The sequence below is a fragment of the Equus przewalskii genome, chromosome X, assembly GCF_037783145.1.
Source record: "Equus przewalskii isolate Varuska chromosome X, EquPr2, whole genome shotgun sequence".
In the NCBI taxonomy this organism is placed as follows: Eukaryota; Metazoa; Chordata; class Mammalia; order Perissodactyla; family Equidae; genus Equus; species Equus przewalskii.
Genome location: NC_091863.1, coordinates 38538226 through 38553006, shown reverse-complemented (window position 1 = coordinate 38553006; position 14781 = coordinate 38538226).

Sequence of the window (14781 nt, the reverse complement as noted above, 5' to 3'; positions counted from 1 at the left end):
TCTGTTTATTCCTTCTGTTCTCATTCCTCTGTTTTCCTTTTGTTGCCTTATTGTGGGTTACTTGAATATTTTTTAGAATTTTATTTTGACTTATATAGTGTTTTTGAGTGTTTTGAGTATTTTGAGTATATCACTTTGTGTGGTTTTCTTAATGGTTGTTCTAGGTATTAAAATATACATATATAACTTATCACAGTCTACTGTCATCAACATTTTACCACTTCTAGTAAAGTGTAGAAACCTTATTTTCATTTAGGTCCCTTTACCCTCCCACTTTTTAAATATAATTTTTTTAGTTTATTTTTTTTAAAAGATTGACACCTGAGCTAACAACTGTTGCCAATCTTTTTTTTTCTTTCTGCTTTTTCTCCCCAAACCCCCCTAGTACATAGTTGTATGTTTTAGTTGTGGGTCCTTCTAGTTGTGGCATGTGGGCCGCTGCCTCACCGTAGCCTGATGAGTAGTGCCGTGTCCGTGCCCAGGATCCAAACCAGCGAAACCCTGGGCCACCGCAGCAGAGCGCGCGAACTTAACCACTCAGCCACGGGGCCAGCCCCTAAATATAATTTTTTAATCTGTTTCTTCTACATACATTGAACCCAACATTATAATTTTTGCTTCAACAATCCATCATGATGGAGAAAACTCATGAGGAAAAGGATAGTCTATTATATTTATCCTTATTTTTACACATTTCATTGTTTTCCTTCCTTTGTGAGGTTCCAATCCTTCTTCTGTTATCATTTCCATTCTGTTTGGAGAACTTCCTTTAGCCATTCATTAATGGTAAGTCTGCTAGTGAAAATTTTGTAAGTTTTCTCTCATCTGAGAATATTTATTTCCCCTTCATTCCTGAAGGATATTTTTGCTGAACATGGAATTCTGAGTTGAGAATTCTTTTCTTTCATCGTTTGAAAAATGTACTACTTCCTTCCAGCCTATATGATTTCAAATGAGAAATCTGCTATCATCTGAATTAGTGTTCCTCTACAGGTGGTGCATTTTTTCTCTCTAGCTGCTTTCAAGATTTTTTTCTTTATCTTTAGTTTTGAGAAGTTATTTATGATGTGTCTTGGCATCGATGTTTTTGGGTTTTCCTGTCTGGGTTTCACTGATCTTCTTGAGTCTGTAGGTGTATGTCTTTTGCCAAATTTGGGCTGTATTTTTTTTTTGAGGAAGATTAGCCCTGAGCTAACTACTGCCAATCCTCCTCTTTTTGCTGAGGAAAATTAGCCCTGAGCTAACATCCATGACCATCTTCCTCTACTTTATACGTGAGATGCCTACCACAGCATGGCTTTAGCCAAGCAGTGCCATGTCTGTACCCGGGATCCGAACCGGTGAACCCCGGGCCACCGAGAAGTGGAATGTGCGAACTTGACTGCTGCGCCACCAGGCCAGCCCCAAATTTGGGACATTTTAAGACATTATTTATTTGAATTCATTTTCAGTCACACTCTCTCCTCTCATCCAAGGACTTCAGTGATAGGAATATTAGCACTTTTGTTATTGTCCAACAGGTCCCTGAGACCCTGGGTCTTTTTTCCCTCATTAATTTTCTCTCTTTTGTTCAGACTGGAGAAATTCTATTGTTCTGTCCTCAAGTTCACTGATTCTGTCCTCTGTCATCTTCACACTACTATTAAGCCTACCCAATGAGTTTTTTGGTTATTGCATTTATCATTTCTATAACTTCCCTTTGGTTCTTTTTTGTGACTTCTATTTCTTTGCTGAAATTTTATTGTTTTCTCCATTTGTTTCAAGAGAATTTGTAATTGCTCATTGAAGCGTTTTTTATGATGGCTACTCTAACATCCTTATAAGATAATTCCAACATCTGATTCATCTCAGTGATATGTCTGTTAATTGCCTTTTGCCATTCAAGTTGTGATTTTACGAGTTCTGGGTATGATGAGCACTTTTCCTTTGTCTCCTGGACATTTTGGATGTTAGGAGATTCTGGATCCTACTGAAATCTCCTATTTCAGCAGGCAGTTACCCTATTTTGGTTTAGTGCACAGGTTTAGTGTACTTCTGTGTGCTGTGGTTCCAATGACAATGTAGTTTTTAGAACCCTTTCAGTGCTATTCTGGTCTGCATCGTTTGTGTGCTACTTGAAGCCACCTGGCAAACTTAGGCCGTATTCCATACTGTAGTTCAGGTCTCAGACCTTCAGGCACGTTCCTTTAGTCAGTTTTACCTTTGGGTCAGTCAGGTGTCTTTCCAGGACTCCCTGTGCAGATTCAAGAATCCCTTTCTCCAGCTTCCTCCTCTCTGAGATCCTTCCTTTACTCCCTAATTGGGAGGGTGAGGGGCACCAGCTGCCACTGGCAGATGAGGGTGAAAAGTCCAGACTCCTCATGCTGTCTCCACTGATGTAGCAACATCGGGTAGGGGGCGGATCTCTCTGGATCATCTGCTGATGCCGGCCGAGAGGGGAGCAGCAGATGTTCAGAATCCCCCACAGCTCTCAGCGGACACCGCTGGCAGGAGAAGAAAGTGCCTCCCCAACCACCTGCCACTTGGTGGGGGTCAGGAGATCCTGTGCCTCCCTGGGCCATTTGGTGTCAGCAGGTGGGGATGTGGGGGTGGCAGATGCCAGTTGTGCCAGGGGCCGAAAGTGCTAACCTTGGCTACCTGCTGCTGCTGGGTGGGGCACGGCTGTATGGATTCCTCGCTGGGCATCCGCTGACCCACCGGCGGGGGCAGAGCACAGCTCCCCTCCTGTCTGGTGCAGTGCGGTTCAGGCTCCAGCTGGCTCTGGCCAGGTGCCGCTGGGGAGGAAAGTGCTTCCCCAGGCTGCCGGGTGCCGCGGGGACGCCCACTCAATCTCGGCTTATGCTCCCAGAGGGAGAGGAAGGCGGTCCTCCAGCAGCCTGAGGGTTCTGAAAGGTGGACCGAAGTTTGTGGTCCCTACTCATCCTCTGCTGGCCCTGCCGGCTGGGCTAGGGCGGGTGTTGTCAAAAAGATTTCTCTCCCGCTGGACTGGGTTTCTCTCCTTTCCTGATCCTCTGGCCAGAAAGAGCAGGTTTTTCTTTGGGTTTGTTGGTTTGTTTTTGTTTGTTTGTTTTTTGTCTGCGCTGGAGATTCCAAGTTTGCAGGCTTCTCCTGCACCCAGTCTGGGATATTGAAAAACCAGGGAGCTCACTGTGTGTTTCCTCAAGAGCTGGGTTTTCCAGCCAGCCCACCTTCCTCTTTCTACTACCAGAGTCTCTTTATGCTGAGATTTTTGTACTATTTCCAGGGATTTTAGTTGTACTTAGCAGGAAGGAGCAAGGAGAAATGAGTCTATGCCATCTTGCCTGGAACTTGAAGTTACCTCATACGTAATGAAGTTACATCATTAATGAAATGATTAACGAAGAGAGTTTTGTTTCAGTTGGAAAACAAAGAATTTGACTTTGGAAGTCATGCTGACTTCAGTTTGCACTTTAAAGCCAAAACTATTTTTCTTTTCTGTCTTTCTTTTGTAGTTTGTAAAGTAGAGCTGATGATGCTCGGACTTTGGTGGAGAGATGCTTACAGCAGGCGTGGGAGACTGACTGTCTGTGTTGAGCCACCCGTTGATGAAACTGGATGCAAGCTCTTTAAACTTCCTGTGCTACTGTGCAGACACTACCGTGGTGTAACTTGCCAGAAATGGGCTCAGGGGACCAAAAGTGAAAAGGCCAAAGAAATATAGAGAAGTAAATTATCTCTATTGGCAAGATCCCCCTTCCTTTTTCTCTTTTCTTTCTAATCTCTCTCTTATCCATCACACCAAATTTCGCATGATGAAAATCGAGAAGGGGCCCCATTTTCCTTAGACAAGTAAAATAGCTACTTTCCACATAAGTTCATCTGACTGTACCCCGCAATATACATGTAAATCCATAGACGAACGGTCTGGAAGAATACAGACCAAACTGATAATGATAGTTACCAAAGGGAAGTAGGGATCAAAGAGGATTTTAGATTTATCTCCAATTTTTTGGGGGGAAAATAAAATGATATTGTTTGTGTAATTAACAATAATAAAACAAAACAACCTGTGCATCTGCCAAGTCACATGAGAGAGTGATACGAACAAGAATTTAAGATATGTGTTCTTTTACCTCAGTCAAAATTCTTTCAAACTTGTGAAATCTGGTGACACCTAACATTTGTTCAGAATCTCACCACTATGACTCACAGAAACATTTTCAGATAAGAGGTGGAAAATCGCTGACTTTTCAAACAAAATAGCGATTGTAAACACATGGCAATTTTATCTGCACACATGGGTGAAATGATAACATGTAAAAATGGTCTTCATATGCACATAAATAAGTGCAAAGGAGACCATAGTGAGAGAGTATAGTCAGCGTGAGAAGTTGGTGTGCACTGGTAACCTCCCTTGATTCTTTGCTACATATTGATATCCCAAATAGTAGTAAACAGAGATAATCTGCAAAAAAAATTGCAGAGAACTTTTAATTCCCAAGACTTCACTTGTGAAGGCTATATTCATGGAAGGAGGCAGAAAATCACTATTTGTGGCACATCTACTGTGTTCCAAGTGTTTAACTTTTATTTTCTCATCTAATCCTCCCTCAAGATAGTAATTATTATTCCCACTTTAAAGGTAAGCAAACTGAGGCTCAGAGAGAAAACTTTCCCCACACCATCAGCAGACAGTAGGTGCGCTTCAAAGCAAATGCTTTCTATTCATGTGTAGGTTTTGATATTTAAAGCATCCACCATTTTTATCTCAAGGGAGAGTAGAAATGGCCAACTAACCTAGTCCAGTACTCATTAAACATTTGTGGCATGAGGAAATGATTTACAAATGAAGAAATACACACACACCTGTTCCTTGAAATCCTTCCTTTTTAGGTGTTAACTTCAGTTGAATTGGAGAACTAATTTTTTTACGATAAACTGAAAACAGTTTAGTGGAATCAGGCAATAGCATGCACGCAATGGATGCATTATAATCAGTGAAGTTTCCTTTTACCAGATGGTTAATGACCTTCATAGACCAAATATGTACTCATGCTGATGCCACAGATTGATAATATTGACTCTCTTTTCTTGGAATTCTGTCTGGGCTTGTGATTTATTTTCACAAAGAACACAGTGTTCACTGATAGAAATTTAAAACGAAATGAAACACCAACTGTCACTGTAATAGTCAGTTTTATGTGTCAACATGGCTAGGCTATAGTCCCCAGTTATTTAATCAAACACTAACCTAGGTGGGGGTGTGAAGGTGTTTTGTAGCTGTGATTCAGGTCTGTAGTCAGTTGGCTTTAAGTAAGGAAAATTATCCCAGCTAATTTGAGTGGGCCCGATTCAATCATTGAAGGCCTTAAGAGCTGAACTGAGACTTCCCTGAAGAAGAAATTCTGCCTGTGAACAGCAGCATCAGCTCGTGCCTGAGAGTTCCAGCCTGCCCTTCCCGACGCTCTGTTGGATGGGTTTCAGATTTTGAACTTGCCTAGCCAGCCCCCGCAATAACCTAAGAACTCAGTGCAATAAAATTATATATATATTAGAGAGATATATATATCTCCTGATGGTTCTATTTCTCTGGTGGAATCCTGAATGATAGAATCACTGTCTTTTATGTAAAAATCCCAAATCTGTATGCACTTAGGAAAAAATTAATTTTCCCTGAACTTTGTATTCTCTTTTTAGATTGGTTTTTCTAAATCAGACCATTCAAAAGGGATTAAGAAAGTGTCTGATTCTGGAGAATGCCCCACTTTAGAGACTAGCCATCATTTTCCATATTAGAGGTAAGCTGCACCGTGTGTGGCTTAGGAGAGAGTAGTTCCTCTTGGGAACCCGCATCTAAGTGGCTTCTCAGAAGGCTCTGTATTCAGCTTTCTGAAGATAGAAGCACCGGGATCCTATGGGACAGAAGCCCATGAAAACTGTTCCAGACCTTCCATGCTCTATTCACGTCCATCCATAAGTCCTGCATGTCTGATGGGATATAAGTACTAGTTGTGTTTTTGTTTGTTTGTTTGTTGTAATCACAATAGCAATAATTTTATTCCTGAAGTTCTTCAGAAATTTCTTGGGAATTTTTTACTTCTCTGGGAGACCTTACAAAAACAATTGCATCTTATTCTTTATCCCTCTGAAGAAACTTTTGGGTTACTTTTGGAAATGTTCTTAAACTTTTCCCCTCTCGTCTGTTTGTGGTGTATTCTAAACTAAACAGATTGTAAGCTTCATGTGGCAAATACTGATAGTTGCTTACCCAATATGTATTCTTTTCATCTTTACTATCAGAACCTCAATTTTTCAGGGAGACGATGTGCCCAGTAAGAATATTCACCTCCCCAGACTCCCTATCGGGTAGGATGGCCATGTGATCCAGCTCTGGCAAGTGAGATATAACTAGAAATCTACTGAGTGAGGCTTCTGGGAAAGTTATTGTTTTCCCTATGAAAAGGGGCAAACTTATCTGGCCTTTTGCCATTCACCTCTTCATTCTTTCTACCTAGAATGCAGTCACAATGCGTAATGGTGTGAGAGCCATCTTCCCAGTGTAAAGAAAAAGCTACGTGGTTAGGATGGCAGAGCAGGAAGATAGAAAGAACTTAGGACCTTCAAGATATTGTGGAGTTGCTGGGCTGCGTAGCTGACTGCCTCAAGACTTTGTGTTACATGACACCCAGGATGTTCTTCTTTTTTTAATACCCTGGTAACAGTTCCCTCCTCCCATCCTACAGCGTTCAGCTCATGGGTTCAGTACTCATAAGCATTCACCAAGAGTTACTGATGGGCATTAGAGTACTAGAACCCCTTCAAACATGTTCGTGTTTGTACTCATCCAACCAGTGTTCATTTGCTTCAGGCAGTATTTGGCTGCCTGGGGCCAAGAGGGGGCAGGTGTAGAAGTCTTGGCGTCTGTCCGCAGAGAGTTTTGTGTCATTTTGGAAAAATAAGACACAAGAAAAATAATACTTCAAGGTTTTGTATGATTAAGGAGGAGAATAACTAACACTGAGGCTGGTACTTTTATTTACTTTATGTCATGGGATACTCAAAATAACTGCAAAGCAAGCTTAATTCTCATTTTACAGATGAGAAAACTAAAGACATAACCTAGCTTGCAGAGATCTTCATAGGTAGTATGTGGCAGAATGGAAATCAAACCCAGGTCTGATGGTTCTCAAATCCACACTTGTTGTTCTTGCAACTCTGACATGACTAGTCCAAATGATCAGGGGTCAGTGGCTTACCGGAGGATATAGAACTTGGGCCAATCCTGAAAGAAGGGCAAAATTTGAAGCTTTTGGGTAAGGGAGTGGGAAAAGTGGGAGAGTGATCAAGGAATTCCCGTCATGGAGAGGAACAAAAGCAAAGACCAGTTTTCACTGATCATACCCTATTCCATAGTCAGGAGATCTAATGGCTAAAGTGGAGGATTGAGTTCTTCAAACAAATACAGTTGTTGCTCGGTATCTGGGGGATATTGGTTCCAGGACCTGATACTGGTAGATGCTTAAGTCCCTTTGTTACTGAACTCAATGGGTTCATCTCTTGGGGAGTGCAGAGCTGAAAAGCACAACCAAGGCTGAAGTGGGTGAAGAAAAGGTTTATTGCCTGCACAAGCAATGGAGAACACTGGGGATAGCTCCCAAGGCAGGGTTCCCTGAGCCTAGCGTGGTGGAGACTTTATACACGGGTGCACTGGGTAACAACTGGGCACAATCAGGGTGCGTGTGTAGGCTATTACATAACGGGTTCATGGTATCATTACAAAATGATTTCAGTGTAACATGCCATTACAGAACGAGGTCAAGATACCATTACATAACAGATTCAATGCAGCATGCCATTACATAACGAAGTCAAGGAACATGTCATTACATACTGGGTCCTTGGTAACTTTTGGACACTTGGAGCTGGAGCAGTTTGCAGGGGTCTTGCTGGAACCATGTAAGTTTCACTGTAGGATGGCAATATCTGCAAAAACGGGGACATCAGTCTCTGAAAACAGCACATTTAGTTTTCTCCTTGTCTGGAAAATATTTGACAGACCATGTTAGTTATTTATCAGATTCTCAGTAACACTTTCCTTGCCTGATTCCTAGTTACGCCTTATATAAAATGGCCAGAGTATTTGCGTATACCTATGCCCGTCCTCTGGTATACTTTAAATCATCTCCAGATCACTTACGATACCTAATGCAATGTAAATGCTATGTAAATAGTTGTTACACTGTATTGTTTAGGGAATAATGTGAGGGAAAAAAAAGTCTGCACATGTTCAGTACAGATGCAACCAGCCTTTCCAACTGTGGTTGGCTGAATCCACAGATGTGGAACCTGCACATACAGAAGGCCAACTCTAAGTATCTCTTGACTTATCTCAACATCCTGTGATAGCCAGTGTGGCGTATACCAAGGTTAATTTTGTGAAAGTACTTGACATGTAGTTGCTGCTCAGTTTTGTGGGTTTTTTCTTTTGAGGGAGATTGGCCCTGAGCTAATATCTGTGCCCATCTTCCTCTGCTTTATATGTAGGACACCTGCCACAGCATGGCTTGATAAGTGGTGCGTAGGTCTGCACCCAAGATCCAAACTGGAGAACCCCAGGCCGCTGAAGTGGAGCATGCGAACTTAACTGCTACACCACCGGGCTGGCCCCGCTACTCACTTTTTGATGTTGTTTTTGTTCTTTAAGAAAGTGGTCCCAGACTTCAAAACGAAGGTACTTATCATATGGATTACTCAAAAAGCTGACAATCTAGCTTGGGAGAGAATGAAATTATTTAAAAGTTCCAAAATAGAGGGGCTGGCCTGGTGGCATAATGGTTAAGTTTGCACGCTCCACTTCGGCAGCCCAGGGTTCACAGGTTCAGATCCCGAGTGTGGACCTACACACAGCTCATCAAACCATGCTGTGGTGGCATCCCACATACAAAATAGAGGAAGATTGACATGGATGTTAGCTCAGGGCCAATCTTCCTCACCAAAAAAAAAAAAAAGGAATTCCAAAACAGAAAGTGTCACAAGATGACAGGAGACTAGTGATAAGAAAACCACCTGCAAAGACTATGCTCTCTTGCCCTGCAGTGTATGGGATGCTCAGGAGGACTCAAGCAGAGATCTTAAGTAGGGGCCCCAACGAGCAGGCTGATGTGGTAACCGTGGGGCCAGTGGCACACATTAGGTTGATGAGGATGGGCATGAAAAGGAGACGATGGAGAAGAGAAACATTTCAACAACAGGGCTAGTTAAGAGCAGCCTAGTGGGGGTGAAAAAAGAACATTCTAAGATGACCCCAAAGTGTCAATGGTATAACTGAGGTAATTGCCTATCACCAGTGGAAGGGAGGATGCCAGGCAGGGAAACCATCTGGGAAGGAGGAGTGTGATGAGTTCAGCTTAATACATGGTGAGACCAGGAGAACAATGAACTATTCAAGTGAACATATTTGGTATAGTTAAAGATTGAAGAACAGCGGTCAGAGGAACAGCTGTGCTTAGTGGTGCCGGCTGAAGCTCTGAGAAAGGTTCATGAAGCGAAAGGAAAGCACATAGGGATAACAGCAGAGGACTCAAGACTGAACTTTGTGCCATGATGACAGCTGAGGGCACAGAGAAAAGAAATGAGGAGCTAGCTAAAGAGACTAAGTCTCAGCGAAGTAGGAAAAATCGAGTCTAGCACCATGCCTGGCCCAACAAGCAGTGCTCAGTGAATCACGGATGGCGGATGACTGCAGTCATTATCACAGGAACCCAAGTGGGAGCAACTTTGCAGAATAAGAAAATGATTATCAGTGAAAATGCTACAGGGAGCAAAGTGTGATTAAGAACAAAACCAACCTATGGATCTTGACTAGAAGGCTTAGAGGCGCTTTTCTGAAGTCTAAGTGATATTGACACTGATAGCATTCTTATGAGGTAAAAAGGAGGAGTAAAGCACGTGACCAGCAATAAAAGATGTGCCACTGACTTGATAGTTACTCGGTTCCTATCCCTTAGTCAAGTCGGAGCTCTTCCCCAACTCCCTCAGTCACTCAGGAAACATCTTGCTATCTGGATCCTAGGTCCAGTCTATGGTATCAGGCCAAAGGTCATCTCTTTCCAGCCATCTCTGGGCACTAACTTTTTTGCTTTCCCTGAATTCCATCCCAAATAAAAAAAAAAATCACCAGGTAGGTTTTGGAAAAGTATTCCCATGATTTTTTCTACTCGTTCTTACTCTGTTTCTCTTTTAGTCTCTACTGCCTTCTTTCTGCTTCTTTACTCCCAACTTTGATTTAAAAACAAATAACATATTTACAAAGTTCAAAAATCAAAACTGTAAAAAAGTGTACATTTAGAAGTCTCAGTCCCACTTCTGACCCCATCTCCTTCATTTCCTCTTGATTCCTCTGGGTAACTTTTATTGGTGTCTTATTTGTGCTTTCAATGGTCCTTTATGCAAAATTAAGCATATATATACACACATTTATTATCTCCCCTTTCTTATACATAAGGTAGCATAGTGGGTACGTTGCTCTGGGCCTTGGTTTTGTAACCTAAAATTAACATTTCTCCTTATCAGTACATAGAGATAGATCTTTGTTTTTTGTTGTTTTTAACTTCATGCTATTTGAATGTTCTTTCTCTGCCCATCTCTGATCTTTTTTTCCCCACCTTTAATGTTCTGTACAGTCACCTTGTTTAGGCTTTCTAAATGCCTGGAGGGCCATATGTATTTTAAAAATACCCACAAGTCATTTTGATATGCCCTCCCCTCTGGAATAGAGGTTAAGAGACAGACATTGGTTTAAACCCTAGCTCTACCACTATGGTAACGCTGGTCTTTAGGGGAAAGGAAGCTCAGAGTTACTCTTCTCCTCCCCGACTCCCATCTCCACCTCCTCAAAAGGAGTGCTGATGTGGAGTGGGAAGATTCCCGGGCATTAGGCTGAGCCACAGTCACAGTAAGCAGCCCTTTCAGAGGAGTAGAGAGGTAAGGGGTTCTTACATGTTGTCTCCATCTTCTGTCTGGAAGTGCCTTTCTGCTTGCTTGCCTTCCCTTTGCAGTAGCCGTGTTCCAGGGGCAGAGACTCCCAGGCATCAAGACAAATGGTCTTTCTTTCCCTCTAGCACCCCTAGGTAGGGCCTTGTGACATCCGTGGAAGAAGAGCCGAGCGAGAATGTGGGCTTTGGGGGCCTCAGGCCCATCTAGCATAGAAAAATCGAGTCTTCCAAATTGGCCAGCCTCACCCCTTGCAGTGGTACACGGGAGTTTGGGGGCAAAGCCCCAGCTAATAATAAAGGGTCACTTTCCTTTGCTTTATCTTCCAGGCGTACATGTCCCTCAGAGACCCCCTGGAACCAGGTAATCAGGGCAGGATTCAGGTTCTGCTCTATCCTGGCCAAACACATCCTCAACCATATTGATCTCATTCTTTAATAGATTCCCACTTACCAATCTCAAACATGTGACCCCTAAACAAATGAGGTACTGGGCCTAACTTTCAATTTCTTCAACTGGCAAAATGGGACCAATAATACAGTTGTCATACATTTGATGTGAAGGCTAAATGGCTTAAAGTATGCAAAATACTTAACACGGGGCCTAGCCACTATAGCAGGTGCTCAATAAACGGTTGCAATTATTTTTATGTATTATTATTGCTGAGCAGTAGAGTGCAATGGTTAGGAGCACGGATTTTGGGCTTAACCTGCTCTCGGGCCTCGGGTCCAGACTCTGCACTTAGCATCTGTTTGACCACGGTCAAGTTAGCTAACCTCTCTGAGCTTCAATTTCCTCCATCAGAAAAATAGGGATAATAGTAGTACCCTTCTCTTCGGGTTGCTGAGAGAATCAAATGAGACTTTATATGTAATGTACTTAACACAGACCTGAGATATAAGTAGCTGCTTAAATGAGATTTTATATGTAAAGTGCTTAACACAGAGCCTGACATATAATACGTGGCTGCTCTAACAGCATTTAAAAACCCAAACCCAACTGCACTTAAATGATTTCTGCCCCTTCAGATGAGATGGGAGGTACCTCTTCACATATAATTGAGGGGAAGAGGAATGCAACATTTTCCCATAAAAATGTTCTCATTTAAAATTTAAGAGGATGGATCTCATGTTGTGTGTTTTTTCACCATAATTTTTTTAAATCGCTCATAGAAATGAGTTTTCTAAGGGTGAAGGAAGGGCACTGTCATAATCTGAGCATCTATTATGTGTCCAGTGGCTTACATTTTTCCTTATTCTTAATACTAATATAGAAATAATCAGGCCAGCACCTGTAGTCCTGCTGTCGGATTCAGCATGAAGAATGCCATGGAGGCCTCAGACGCTGCCCTGTCTATTGCCATGGCCTTCAATCATTTAGTTCACTGTGCAAGTACCTGTTAACACTAAAGGATTTGTAATACGATACACTTGAGTAAAGATGTGTAAAGGAGGTCAGCGGTTTGTTTTTTTTTTATTTCAAGGAGCTGAGCCCTGGTTCAAGTCAGAAACATCTGACTCTTCAAACCTAAGCGCCACATTCATGCAGGTGTTTTTCTTTTTCCTGTGTTAGGTTACCTTTAAAAAAGTAACAGGAAGGGAGCGGTCATATGCCGCCTGAATCCTGGCCTACCGCTACCATTGACCAAATGCAAAGAACTACTTTCTAAATAAGAAATTACAATTTAAGTTTCATATGAAGACATCAATATATTTATACTGAGGAGACAGAAAGAAAAACCATTTAAATAAAGGGTAGAGTCTACATTTAGGATTTTACTTTTCTTTCAAATTTTAGATTTACAGTTAAGCCTTTGTTCTAGGAAAGAAATAAAGGCTACTGTCTCCATCATATTCTCCCCAAAATTTAGAGCAACACGGAACACTTCCCTGGACAATCCTGCACAAGTCTTATTGAGGATGGCCAAGCTCATCCCTGAACACTAGAAGTGGGACGATGTCAAGAGATAAAGAGGGAGGATGACAGGTCTGAGAGGGACCAGGTGCTTAAATTTCCCCACAAGCCCAAAGCGGGTAGCTGACTGCTGTTTTATTTTAACTCAGCCCCAAGCATCAACACATCACTCCGGCTCCATGCAACATGTTTCCTAATAGAATAAAACCAACTTGAATACGAAAACACATCAGAAGAAAATTTAAGTCGGAAACCACTGTGCTCTTCTCTCTGTTTCTGATGAATACCACTGGCGTTCTCAGAGCTCCCTGGGAGCCTCAGTGAGCAGAGACCGCAATTACTATTTCAACACAAAATAGGAAGGAAAAAAGTAAATATTGTAGAATGTTTTTTATTCCAAAGCCCAATCAAGGAGAGTAGAATGAAGCACTCGATTGTGTCATTCAATCAAAAACATTTATTAAATATAGATCACGTTACTGGACCCTAAGCTACTCTCTAGGAATACAAAGATCTCTAAGCCTTGATTCTAGCGCTAGAGGAACTAACCGTCTAGGACAGAGCTTCTCAAACTTTAATGTGCATGGGAATCCCCTGAACACCTTGTTAAAATGTAGAAGCTTATTCAACAGATCTGGTGTGGGGCCTGAGATTCTAACAAGCCCTAGGTGATGCTCACGCTGCTGGTCCATAGATCACACTTTGAGTAGCAAGGGAGGCCTGGACAAAGAAATAGAATAAAATGTTTTAGGTACTTGGCAAACTATACAGAGCACTGTGTGAGCACCAGGGAGGGAATGCGCCTTTCTGGGAGTGTTAAAAAAGGCTTCATACAGGAGAAGACGAGTGAGCTGAGCCTTGTTCTCCCGGTGATCTCAGGGGAAAGCCAAGAGGTCTACATTGTGGTTCAGTGATTATGGTGTGAATGGACAGGCCATCTAAACTTCTTTTTTTTTTTTGTGGCTGCTGGAACCTGTGTTCCCAGATTGCAATTCTCTTTTTTTTCCTTTTTTGAGGAAGATTAGCCCTGAGTTAACTACTGCCAATCATCCTCTTTTTGCTGAGGAAGACTGGCCCTGAGCTAACATCCGAGCCCATCTTCCTCTACTTTATACGTGGGATGCCTACCACAGCATGGCTCGCCTAGAGGTGCCATGTCCACACCTGGGATCCAAACTGGCGAACCCCGGGCCACCGAGAAGCGGAACATGCGAACTTAACCGCTGCGCCACCCGGCCGGCCCCAAAACTTTCTGACCTTCAATTTTCTCGTCTGTAAAATGAGGGATTGAAAATGTCCAGTCTTCAAAGTCCTAAAACTAGATGACTCTAATGAGATAAATTTTAAAATCACTTAATCTGTTTTGAAGTTAGGGTGAAATAGTATAAAAGGTTTTATTAATGAGCCTAACAAACTGACCTACATTTGACAAATGAAAGTAGATCAATCAGTAAGAAAACAGCACTTAAGTCTTAACAGCCTCTTATATTTGTTTTCTCCTATTCAGTTGTCTATTTGTAGGTGGGTGTCGGGCTGCACAGCTGAACTACTGTAAAAGAACACCATCTGTACTCTGCTCGGCACAATACTACTTAACATTCATAAGGTACCTTTCACTTTCAAGGCACTTTACAAACATCAGTTAATTACTTGTCACACTACTTGCAAGTTACTTTTCCAATTACAAGTGGACCAGATTCAGCTGAAATGGGGAAGGCAGGCCCCGGGGGGAGGATCAGAACCAGTGCCCTCTGCTACCTGTGCTCCTGCTCCCTGACCAGCTATTTATAGGTGAGAACCCACTCTCACCAGGAAAGCACCAAAACATGAGAAAGGGAAGACATTGCTGTTTCTGAACATCTTGCTGGAGTTTGCCACTAAAAGTCAAGATGTCAAAGGAGAGAGAAGTGTATA